This window comes from Leptonychotes weddellii, chromosome 2, assembly GCF_054177405.1.
Source record: "Leptonychotes weddellii isolate Sample4059 chromosome 2, ASM5417740v2, whole genome shotgun sequence".
Taxonomy (NCBI): Eukaryota; Metazoa; Chordata; class Mammalia; order Carnivora; family Phocidae; genus Leptonychotes; species Leptonychotes weddellii.
This window is the reverse complement of record NC_138370.1, coordinates 52,443,119-52,456,639: the sequence shown is the minus strand read 5'-3', so window position 1 is coordinate 52,456,639 and position 13,521 is coordinate 52,443,119. Positions and strand designations below refer to the sequence as shown.

General features: G+C 33.6%; 1 pseudogene; it reads left to right on the top strand.

The window, feature by feature from the left end:
- The first annotated feature begins 2,213 nt into the window (after nucleotides 1-2,213).
- Nucleotides 2,214-7,136, top strand: LOC102731308 (protein FAM217A-like; annotated as a pseudogene).
- The last annotated feature ends 6,385 nt before the right edge of the window (nucleotides 7,137-13,521 follow it).

Genomic DNA, 13,521 nt, shown 5'->3' with positions numbered 1-13,521 from the left:
GAAGGTTAAATTCTAGTTGAAGAGATAAACATTAATTAAAAGCAATCACAAAGTGTCAAAATTGCAATATAAAACATGCATTTGTATTTTACAGCCATTCTGGGGACATTATTCCAAATAGCCTGGTTTGCATTTTGAGACACGCATTAACATCAACCTTTCCTTATCCTTGGTTTTCTGCTATCTTCTTATTTGCATTGTTCTTTTTAAAATTTCAATTGTCCTCTAAAATTAATTCTTTTTTTCCATCAATCACTTGTATTTTTCACTCATAAATTATTCATTCTCAAGATGGATGATGAGGGTGGCATAGCATATCAAGATTCTGATGTTCATGTAATTAACAAATAGAACTAAACAGTATAACTTACAAAAAGCACTACCAATGGCCAGCACCAAAAGTGCTTGATAAATTCTAATTCTTATTATGATACACATTAAGATTCTTGAAACCCTAAATATCCAACCAATGCTGGCCTAATTGGTGGAAAAGGGATGTTTTGCAATGGCAGTTTGACTTGTGGGACAGTGAAATGCCTCACTGCCTCACTATTTGCTTCCTTCTCCAAGTCAACATCTATGTTTTAAATGTTGGTAAAATCTCTGGGATACTCAGACCTCTCAAGAGCATACTCATATAAAAGCACTCTATGGGCATATACTTGCAATATCGTGGCCCTGCAGATAATGCTTAATCGAATGTGATGTGATGCCACAATAAAAAATTATAAAAAGTTTAGGTAAGAGTAATGCAAAATAACAAGTAGCATAATTAGACTTAGAACATTGGATACTAGAATTATCACATGTAGAGTAAAATGATTTAAAAAAAGAAAGAGAAAATATGTGGAAAAGGTATAGACACTATCAAAATACTGAGATTTTTAAAAAGAATAAGTTGAATTTGTAGAAACAAAAAAATACAGTAATTGAAATTTAAATTTAGATTAGGTACAGCTGCCGATAATTCATGAACTGGGAGAGTTTAAGCTGAGAAAGACAAAGAGATGAGAAAATATATTTAGAGATATGGAATAGAATGTGAATATTCGATATATATTAGGAGTTTAAAATGTGAATATAGAGAGTGGAGGAAAATAAAATATTGAATAGACAATATCTGAAATGCCTTGGAACTTTTGGAAGATGTGGATCTTCATATTCAGTAAGTTCCCAAACAAAATAAATAAAAGGAAAACTACACCCAGACACAGAGTACTGAAATTGAATAACAGAAAGTTAAAGAAAAACATCTTAAAAGCAACCAAAGAAAAGATTACCTAGAAGGAATTACTTTCAGAAATACAGTGTATACATTTTGAAATAAAGTCTTCAAGGTATTTATAGTAAATAATTGTTGATCTAAATTTTTGTACTCTGTTGAACTACTAGTTACAGATGGGAATTAAGTTAAGTCAATTTCAGATTAGTGAAAACAAAGTTTACCACTAACAGATACTCATTGGGTTTTTTTTTTTTTTAAAGATTTTATTTATTTGTCAGAGAGAGGCAGAGAACAAGCAGGGGGAGCAGCAGGCAGAGCAGGAAGAGGGAAAAGCAGGCTCCCCACTGAGCAAGGAGCCGGATGTGGGACTTGATCCCAGAACCCCAGGATCACAACCTGAGCTGAAGGCAGACGCTTAACTGACTGAGCCACCCAGGCGCCCCTAGATACTCATTGTTAAAGGGATTTTCTTCTAGAAGAAAAATGAAAACAGGAGTGAGTGATACACAAGAAAGAATAGTGATCAAAGTAATTGGTGATTATGTACCAATTTAAAAGATATTAATACTATAAAAATAATAGCAATGACTAATTTGAAGAGGAAGTGGAATTAATTATGAGAAAATATTATGTACAATTAAAGAGGAATCGTTGGATTGAGGCGTTCTAAGTTCCTCATAGTGTTTGAGGAGAGGATTAACTTTATACTTTGTTAAATACCTAGTAAAGTTATAAGGGTAACCGAAAGACTGGAAGCAGGATAAATAACTTCTAACTGACAGAGAGGGAAAAGAAATTTTAAAATAATAAATATTAAGGATAGCTTAAAAAAAGGGAGGAAATTACATAAAAAATAAAGAAAATGAAAGTATAAACTAAGGTGGCCAAAACAATATGTAAAATTTAAAATTTAAAACATGTATCTGCCTGGTGTTTTCTGTTTTCCTCCGGTAATGTCATCTAGTGCTTTGCCTGAACAGAGCTTAACATGAGGCTAGCAAAGGACAAATATGAAAAGGTACCAGCTCCACTTGCCACAGTGGGCAATGAAAAAACATATTTTGAATTGAAAGACAATAAATAGACAACTGGTAATGTATAAAATGACATAATATTGAGAATATAAGTGCATGTGATGTGTAACATATTTTGTGATCTTTAAGATTTTTAAATTAAATTCACAACCATAAGAATTAAATATTTAACTAAATTTTAAAAATGAAAGTTTCTATATACGATAAATTGTACAAAAATAAAATTCTCAACTTGAAGTGACCATTTCCTCATTTTCCTGTTTCTCCTTTTCCCCTCTAGCTCTTCCTGAAGGAGATCAACATTAATAAATCTATTATTTAAAAAACATGTTTTCAAAGATTTCTTAAATAAGATATCATAATTAATGTATATCTATGTTGATTTTTAATTCAGATTCAGCATTTTTAGAGTGCACAATAGCTTGTGAGGTAAGTATTATTCCAATTTTACAGATGGGGAACTTGAATACAAAATAAATTAAATAATTTTTCCAAGATCACATTGTGTCTGTGATAAACAAAATATATCTGAAAAGGAGTTGATATACCCATTACATTTTAAATTTTAAAAAGTAATTATAATTCAGATTTTTGTTTTAATATTTATCATTTTGAATACTAATATATTCAAAACTAAGTCTCCTTTAAAAAAAGAAAAGCCACTAACTTTCCCATTAAGTAAATGATTTATTCTGCTTGATTAAATTGTATTGATTTCTATTTAGAATTATGATAGAATAGCTTGCTGCAAACTAATATATTCTATCAAGAACACATAGAATAGTAGGGTGACTTTTTCAGCTTTATTGACAAATATAATTGACAAATAAAATTGTAAGATATTTAAAGTGTACAATGTGATGCTTTGAAATATGTATACATTATGAAAGGGATTCCCCTCATTGAATTATCACATCCATCACTTCACATATTTTCTTTTGTGTGTGTGAGAGAACATTTAAGTTTTACTCCTTAGTAAATTTAATTATACACTATAGTGTTATAGAATATAGTCACCATGCTATACATTACATCCTCAGAACTTACTCATCTTAAGACTTAAAATTTGTACATTTTTATCAAGCTCTCCCTATTTCTCTCTCCTGTCTCCTGACAACCTGTTTTCTTCTCTGTTTCTATGGGTTCAATTTTTATAGATGCCACATATAAGTGATACTATGCATTTGAAGTTAAATTATTATCAGCTTAAAATGCTGTTATAAATAGAAGATGTTTTACATAAACCTCATGGTAACCAAAAAGCAAAAGCCTATAATAGATATGCAAAAGGTAAAGAGAGGGCACCTGGGTGGCTCAGTTGGTTAAGCGACTGCCTTCGGCTCAGGTCATGATCCTGGAGTCCCGGGATCGAGTCCCGTATCGGGCTCCCTGCTCAGCGGGGAGTCTGCTTCTCCCTCTGACCCTCCCCCCTCTCATGTGCTCTCTCTCATTTTCTCTCTCTCAAATAAATAAATAAAATCTTTAAAAAAAAAAGGTAAAGAGAAAGAAATCATAGTGTACTACTATAGAAAATGATCAAATAACAAAAGAAGAAAGCAAGAGAGGAAGAAAGGACAAAAGAGATTACAAAGCAACTAGGGAACAATGAACAAAATGACAATAGTAAGTAGATTCTTATAAATAATTACTTCAGATATAAATGGACTATATTCCCTAATCAAAAGACATACAGTGGCTAAATGGATTTAAAAACAAGACCCAACTATATCTTGCTTATAAGAGACTCACTTCAGCTTTAAGGATACACATAGACTGAAAGTGAAGGGAGGAAAAAGATATTCCATATACATAGAAACCAAAGGAAAGCAGATGTACCTATACTTATACCAGACAAAATAGATTTTAAGCCAAAGACTGTCAGAAGAGACAAAAAGGTCATTATTTAATGATAAAGAGGTCAATTCATCAAGAGGATATAATAATTATAAATATTTATGTACCAATATATGAGGATCTAAATATGTAAAACAAATATTAACAGATCAAAAGGAATAAATAGACAGGAATACAGTAACAGCAGGGAATGTGATACCGCACTTTCAACAATGGACAGATCATCCAGCTATAAAATCAGTAAGGAAACACTGGACTTGAACTTCATGTTAGATGGGAGGGACATAACAGATATGTATAGAACATTTCAGCCAACAGCAGTAGATTATACATTCTTTGCAAGCACACAAGGAACATCCTCTGGAATGGATCACATATTAGGCCACAAAACAACCCTTAATAAATCTAAGAGGATTGAAATCATATGAACATCTTTTCCAATCACAGTGGTACTAAACTAGAAATCAATTATGAGAGAAAACCAGAATTAATAATTGTGGAGATTAGTCAACATCCTGAACAATCAATGGGTCAAAGAAGAAATCAAGAGAAATAAAAAAAATATCACGGGACAAATGAAAATGGAATCACAACAACACAGCTTTTGGGATGCAGCAAAAATAGTTCTAAGAGGGAAGTTTATAGTGATAAACACCTACATTAAGAAAAAAGAGAAATCTCAAATAAACAACCTAATTTACACCTTAAGAAACTAAGGAAAGAAGAAAAGTAAGCCCAGAGTTATCAGAGAAAGGAAAAAAGCAAAGATTGGAGAGGAAATAAATGAAAGAGACTAAAATGACCACAGAAAGATCAATGAAACTAAAAGCTGTTTTTGTTTTGTTTTGTTTTTACTTTTAAGATAAAATAGACAAACCTTTGCTAAACTTACCAAGAAAAAAAGAGAAGACTCAAATAAGTAAAATTATAAATGAAAAAGATGATATTACAACTGATAACCATACAAATACAAGAATCATAAGAGATTTCTAGAAATAATTATATGCCAACAAACTGGGCAACCTAGAAGTGGATAAATTCCTTGAAACATACAATCTACTGAATTAAGAAGACTGAGCTTGAAGAAATTTCTCTTCTGAACAGACCAATGACTAGTTGGGAAATTGAATTAATAATCAAAAACCTCCCACCAGCCTCTGTGGAAGCCTGCAGAATCCCAGCCACAGCCAAGGTTGGTCTTGCTGGGCCTACCCTGGGCCCCAGGCTGACATCTACCCTGAGGCGGCTGCAGGTCTGGCAGGCTGTCCACAGCTGAGGGAGCCAATGCCCACTGCCCTCCCTGTACTTCCATTGCAGGAAGGCCCAGGTGGAGGGGGCACCCATCAAGCCATTCACCCGGCCCATGTGCAAGGGCCCGGGGTTGAAAGCTACAGTGTCCTTGGAGACAATGCTGGGGATAACATATGGGCCATAGGGATTTCAAAGAAGTGGGGAAAAAACAAGGAGAAGAAATAGAAATGTGGCACCAACCTGTGTGTGTCAAACATCTCTCATGAGAATGTATCTCACTGGAATTTGGATTCAGAAGTAGCTGTTCCTGAAAATAAAAACCTCCTACCTAGAAGAGATAGTGCAGAACCACCTGGAAATTCCATCTAACAACTGGTGTTAGAGCTTAATTTGTCAGAACATGCTCACAAAAGAACACAGAATGGTAAACAATGGATATTTCAGTTATGGAGTTATCCTTTAATGAAGGAACTATCATGGAGAACAGAGATTTCAGAAAATCATCAATGGAAACTAGGAATCACTAATCCCATAAATCTCTTCACTCTGAGCCACTCACTAACAAATGCTTCAGTTGATAAGCAAGTTTGTTCTTACCCTGGACTGCAAATGCATTAGGTCTCTGCTGGCCCTATGTTTGTGGAGACTTTTTTAAGGACAAAAAATGACCCTCACACTAATTCATGTTCAACTACAGAAAACGACTACAGTGTTGAAACTTTAAATGCTCCAAATTAGAATTTGACATATGGATATAGCATTGTGAAAGAAAATTTAAGAGATCAAAGTGATTCATCTGAAAATAAAAAAGCAAATGATACTTTATTCAGATATTTTTAAAAGGTGGACCTGAACATAAAGCCAAAAACAATAGAAAATGTTGAAGAATTTTTCCATATCCTGATTTTCCTTCCTCTTCATTTTGATACTTCGGACTTGCACAAATTAGCCCTCTCAAAGTTCGGAAATTGGAAAGCAAGGAATAATAGGGAATTTTCTGGAATATCCAGAAAACTATTGAACATTTGATTATTCATTTATTGGAAATGGAAAGAATACAACATGTGACTATACAAAAAGGCCAAGACAACAATCTTTTGTGCTTCAGTAGTTACTGAAAAACACTCTCCCTTCAAAGCTATACCCAAAATGAGATGGCCAAAACTTCCTGACTCTTTGAGTCTTCAGACAACGTGTGTAGATAAAGGTCAAGAAAAAAGAAAAAAGAAAAAAAAACAACCAATTTTGTTTCTTGCAACCTTGGACAAAATGCTTCCAAATGTAATTGGAACAATGTTGACAAATATAAATGAAATTCTAAACCATCACCCTTAAAAAGTTCATCCATCACAAAACAATAGATTGCAAATTATGATGACTATATGAATACTAAAAGCTCCGTTTGAAATCCATGACAAGAACTCTCAACCAAGCCGATTACTATCCAAACAACTGGTTAAAATGGTTTTAGCAAGATGTTTGCCACTGGGTCTCCAATATCAGTTTCTCCTATACCTCTGTCTTTCCCTGATAAGCAAAGGGAAGAAATTAAGGCACCAAGGACAAAAACAAAAACAAAAACAAAAGAAACAAACAAAAAAACCACACACACACAAACACAAAACCAAAAACCAAAAATAAAACCACACACAAACACAAAACTTTACCAAAAAGACATAGTATTGAACAGACTATTCTAAATTCAGAAATTAAACTGTCTATCACCTTAGTTTATAGCTAAAGAGAAATGCACACCCACTGACCAAAAATAACGCTTTCATACATCTCAGTGTAAGCAAATCTATTCCAAGCCCAGCAAAAATACAATTAATCATTCTGAGATACAGGCATTAAACACGCGCACATACATGCACACACAAAACAATTACTTGATGTGATATGGAGTGAAACTTGTGAAAATCATGACTGAGAATGTCTATATATAAATCCACAGGCATCCATACTGACATACTTGACAATCTTTTGCATTTTATGTTTCAAAGAAATATTTCACTAAATAAACTGTTCTATTCAAAAGATTGTTCTTTTGTTGTGATTGTTTTCCAGTATAATTCCATCATCAATAAATGGTATAATTGATTTAAAAAAAATTCCCAACAAAGACAAGCTCAGAATCAGATGGCTTCCGTGGTGAATTCTATCAAATATTTAAAAAAGAACTAATTCCAATCCTTCTCAAACTCTTCCAAAAAAATAAAAAAAATGACGGAACATTTCCAAACTCATTTTACAAAAAAAGAAAAACGGAAAAAAAAAAAAGACTTTTAAATATAGAGGGCAAACTGATGGTTACCAGAGGGGAGGTGGGTGGGAGATGGGTGAAACAAGTGAGGGGGACTGAAGACTGCACTTGTCATGATGAGCACAGAGTAATGTATAGAATTGTTGAATTATTAGATTATACACCTAAAATTAGTATAACGCTGTATGTTAACTATACTGGAAATAAAACAACAAACAACAACAAAAAAACTCTCATTCTATGAGCCTAGCATTACTCTGATACTAAAGCCAGACAATGATATTACAAGAAAAGAAAATTACAGGCCAATATCCCTGATGAATAAAGATGCAAAAATTCTCAACAAAATATTAGCAAACCAAATTAAACAACACATTACAGGATCATACACAATGATCAAGTAGGATTTGTTCCAGAATGCAAGGCTAGTTCAACAGCTGCAAATCAATAAATGTGATACAGCATATTAACAAAATGAAGGATAAAAATCGTATAACCATCTCAATAGATGCAGAAAAGATATTTGACAAAATTCAACATGTATTCATGATAAAAACTCTTCACAGACTGGGTACAAAGAAAAAATACCTCTACATATGTCAAACCCACAGCTAACAATAAACTCAATGGTGAAACACTGAAGGCTTTCTTCTAAGATCAGGAATAAGACAAGGAGACCCACTCTTGCCACTTATAGTCAACATAATATGGAAGTCTTAGCCAGGGCAATTAGGCAAGAAACAGAATAAAAGGCATTCACATCAGAAAGGAAGAAGTAAAATTGTTATTATTTGCAGATGACATGATATTACACACAAAAAAACCCTAAGGACTGCACCAAAAGCTATTAGAACTAATAAACAATTTCAGTAAAGTTGCAGGATACAAAATCAATTGCATTTCTATACACCAACAGTGAAAGATCAGGAAGAGAATTTAAGGAAACAATTCCATTTATAATACATCAAAAAGAATAAAATACATAGAAATAAACAACACTGGAGGTGAAAGATCTGTACACTGAAAATTATAAGGTATTTATTAAAGAAATTGAAGAAGACAAATAAATGGAAAAATATTTTGTGCTCATGGATTGGAAGAATTAATATTGTTAAAATGTCCATACTACCCCAAGCAATATACAGGTTCAATTCAGTCCATATCAATGAATATAAATGGAAAAATTCCAATGGATTTTCACAGAGATGGGATGATATTTTTTAAAAGAAAACAATTCTTTTTTGAAGTCATCTGAGTCCTGTCAGGGGGGCCAGGACTTGAGGGGCCAAATGCTCAGACAGACAAAAACCTATCTTCTGCTTCTTCAACATTCTGTTCCAGGTCTTACCTCATTCTTGATTCTGGGTGAGAAGCTATGAATCTGTGTAGAGGATGACTGTTAATCTTTGCCAAAATATTCTTGAGAGAAAATGTTAAATGAATAGTATGACCAAATACCTAATTACAGAACACTGACTGTAGGGAAATTGGAAATTTTGAAAGAACAATTATTTTTTTGAGAAAATTACAAGAAATCCATATCCTAAAAGAAGTTATATGTTAGAAGAGAAATGACAACAAACAGTATAATTATTAAAATAAGAATAAATAATAGGAAAATATGATAATTGTTCATGGAAGATAATTGACAAAAAAATACAGTTAACAGCTCTGTTGTAGTAGGTTCAGTTAATTATATATCAGAAGCTGAAAATTCAAATGGGAATCCAGAAGTGAAGTACATTTGAATCATTTTTTAGTTTTAGCTTTTTACAAAGGGTTGTCTTAACTTCAAGGTAACAGCATTTTGAAATTGATAATTCTATAGAGAATTCTTCCTTTCCCATACATGTTTTTTTGTCCTTTTGATTTTTAATGAGATCAAGATTTTATTTGATAGAATATAAGAAGAGTGTTCTAAATAACAGAGATTGTAAAATATTTCTGTTAGCATGTTATCTATGAAGAATGAAGATAAATTTCATTTCATGCTATAGTTTCCTTCAAGAAATCCTGTGGAGAGTAACAAAATAAATCAATTTAGAACCATATTGTGGTTGAATATATAGATTTTGTCATCAGATAATGTACTTTTAAAAGCACTACAGTAGAGGTTTTGAAAATTATACTGAGTGCCCTTCTCTGGGTGCCACCAAATTACTTTTCATGCTGATTTCATTTATTCTTATACTGTTTTTTTTTTTTCCAGTGTAAGGTTTTGTGATTCTTGAGAGCAGTCAGTGGATATTATTATTTTTTTCTCTGTACAAGAATTGCACAATAAAAACCTCCAATATTTAATTGGCTTGAATTGAAGTGAAATGGGATTGAATTAAATTGGGTTGAATGACCTGTTGTACTAGGAAGGGTCTATTCAGAAGATGAGCATCTGTCACTCTAGGATCTGGGATATTATCTGAGTAACACTAGTATGAAATTATTACAGTATAACTGATATAAGAATGGACTTGACACTAATAATCATGAATGTGGAAAATGCTATCCTTTTACCTTCATAAACATGCTTAGTTTAGTTTAGTTACATTACAGAAATTACTTTTGTAAAATAAACAAGAAACTTCTTTCTCTTTTTCTTTTTTCTATTTGCCCATTTTTTTTTCTAGGTTATAAGGGGCAAATTTGGGATAAAACCGTGAGCTCATTTTACAGCCTGCTAATAAATTTGATTTTCTGTGATAATGACAAAAATTTGTACTTCCATTTTTAAGTAAAAAATTTTCTTAACTGGCTTTAAGCTGTGTGAATGAAGAGAAAGTTTTTTCACCATTAGAAAGGGCTAGTTTATCAATCTCTATTTAATCAGTAAATGTAAAAGGATTTGTTTAATAAAGAATATAGCTAGGGGCGCCTGCGTGGCTCAGTCGTTAAGCGTCTGCCTTCCGCTCAGGTCATGGTCCCAGGGTCCTGGGATCGAGCCCCGCATTGGGCTCCCTGCTCTGTGGGAAGCCTGCTTCTCCCACTCCTGCTCCCCCTGCTTGTGTTCCCTCTCTCGCTATGTCTCTGTCAAATAAATAAATAAAGTCTTTAAAAAAAAAGAATAAAGCTAAATTACCACATTTTTACTTTCATTTTTTTTCCAAAATGAGATTTTTTTTTTGTTCCTATAGTATTTCTGGCAAAAATGGATCAAGATCTCAGTGGAAACCTTGCAAAATTGAATAGATAAGAAGTTCGGAATGAACATAATTTAACCTTCAGGAAACCTGAAATTGCCTTGTCAGAGATTTTTAGATCTGTATCTATTCATTTGTATTAAGTTGTACGGAATAAATTCTCAATTTTGGGGGGCTTATGATGAAGGGAAAGGACTAAGAATTAGTGTCTGGAGGTGAAGAACTATGAGAGAAAAGAGATGCCTAATAATAAAAAGAAAGTAATCAATACAATTTTGGGGAGTAAACAAGTTTTATTAAATTAGCCAAATGAACTCAGTATTTCAGTATCACATAGAGCTGACCTCACACAAGTGTACCATGGAAACAAATAGCTGTCGAACTACAACAACAAAAAAACCACAATTGATATAGCCCCTGCTTTTTATAAGTGTATGGTCAAGCATGGATGTGGTTTATTGCAGGAAATAGAAACTGTGTTGGATATTTTAAGCAGAAGGAGAACTAATTGGTGTAACCGTGGGAAGGACTGGAGGGGTGGGCTCCTGACAGGCTGCCAGTCAGACCTCCCTGAACTGCGTGAAACTGATCTGCTGGGGGAGCTGCTACCTGTGCCCTATCCAGAGGGCAAAAGAGCCAGGAGACTGACTACCTGTTGAGCTGTTGAGTTCAAGAGCACATGGCCATTGAAGATGGGACTTCCATGGCCATTAGTACCACTTGACCCCTTTGAAACCAGAGACTATACCCTAGAACACTGCTGCAGAAAATCTTCACCTATCCATGACCAAGCTGCAAAGCTGAAAACGGTAGCAGAAATATGACTTCTATCTAGTTTTTGCCTGCCAAATTTCAGTAAATTGCTTCTAATTAGCAAAATTTAATTACATTCAAAACATCAACTTGCAGTGAACCCTAGCAAACGTAGTTTTTAATTTTACAGCTCTAGCAATTTAGTAATTTATGAAAGAATATGGGCATAGATGCAGAACACTTATCCACCATACCCAATATGTTTGCAATTGGCATCTATGTTAGTTATCTATTGCTGCATAACAATTTATTCTAAAATGAGGTGGCTTAAAACAAACATTTGTTATCTCATAGTTGTTGTGATTCAGGAGTCAGGTGAGGCTACCAGGGTACCTCTATCTCAAAGTCCCTCACAAGAGTCCAATCAGGGTGTTGACTGGGCCTGTGATCTCATCTGAAAGCTTGACTGGGGTAGAAGCCACTTCTAGGCTCACTCCTGTGGTTGCTGGCAAGATTCAGTTACTGGCTGTTGGCCAGGGTCTCCCTCCCTCAGTTGTTAGCCATGTGTATCTTTGAATAGGGCATCTCAAAAAAAAAAAAAAACCCACAAAAAACCCCCAAAACCAAAGGGGCATCTCAGAACATGCTGGCTGGCTTCTCTGAGTGAGCAAGAGAGTGAGAGAATACAGTCAAGACATAATTTAGAGCCTTTTTATAACCTAATCTCAGAAGTGACACTCCATCATTTTTGCCATATTCCCTCATTAGAAGTTAATGATGAGGTCCAGCCTACAGTCAAGAAGGGATCAAACAGGGAGGGATCAATGGAAGCTACCTTAGAAGATGTCTATCACAGTATCTCATGTCCTTGATTCATGTGATCCTATTGTTAATTTTTGTGTCATATTTTATTATTTTCATGGGAGACAACACAAATTAAATTATCAGTTTTTTTTCTTATTTTCATCTTGCTATGCTAATTATGCTATACTTTAATCCAAAACATTCACAGTATAAATATTAAGTTTCCAAAAATTATTTTCTCACCTATGATGACGCTCTCGAGTAATGAGTCATTTACTGTTAAGAAATACATGTATATACCACCATGAAATAATAAGTGTTTATATTGGGAAAAAATTGTATTAACATGATATAATTCTATGCATTTAGTGGTATTTCTCTCACTAAGTATTACTCTTAGTCTCCTTTTCTAATCTGCATTATAATTTTTTCTTTTAAAATTTAGAACAAAACAATTAGAGGAAACAATAATTTCAATAAGCCTAAAAACAATATGTATAAATTAAAGAAAACTGTATGCTAATTATTTTGGGGGAAACTAGTGAAATCTTATTTTGAGTTTTTAATTTGTGATTTTAGCTACTATAATATCACCATAAATTTTCTAGAAAACCTTCCAAACACAAAAAGCTGCTAAAATAAAAATTGTTAGATTTCCTTTCAGTAATTGACACTTTTCTTTTTCTTTTTAAAAAACTTATTTATTTATTTTAGAGAGAGAAAGAGAGAGCACACAAGTAGGGGGAGGGGCAGAGGGAGAAGGAGAGAGTGAGAATCCCAAGCAGATACTGCACTGAGCATGGAGCCCTACTTGGGGCTGGATCTCTCAACCCTGACATCATGACCCCATTCAAAACCAAGAGTCAGACACTTAACTGGCTGAGCCAACCAGGTGCCTCAACACTTTTCTTTTTATTTCAATTGAGGCATTAATTATATTTCTACTGGCATTTACCTAATGAAGGCATCCTTTGAGGCATGCATCTAGGAAAAAATGAAAGTAAAATAAAAAGATGTGTGAAGGTATTGTTTACAGTTGGTTTAGTCATTAGAGATGTTTACCACATTTTGGACCTGAAAAAAGTCAAAGTGGTTGTTTTTTAATTTTCCTTCCTATTTGCTTCTTAGAGTTCTCAAAAGAAAATGTTTTTTAGTAGTAAACACATGCTGTTGCCAGCTAGAATAGATTTAAAGCCAGCATCC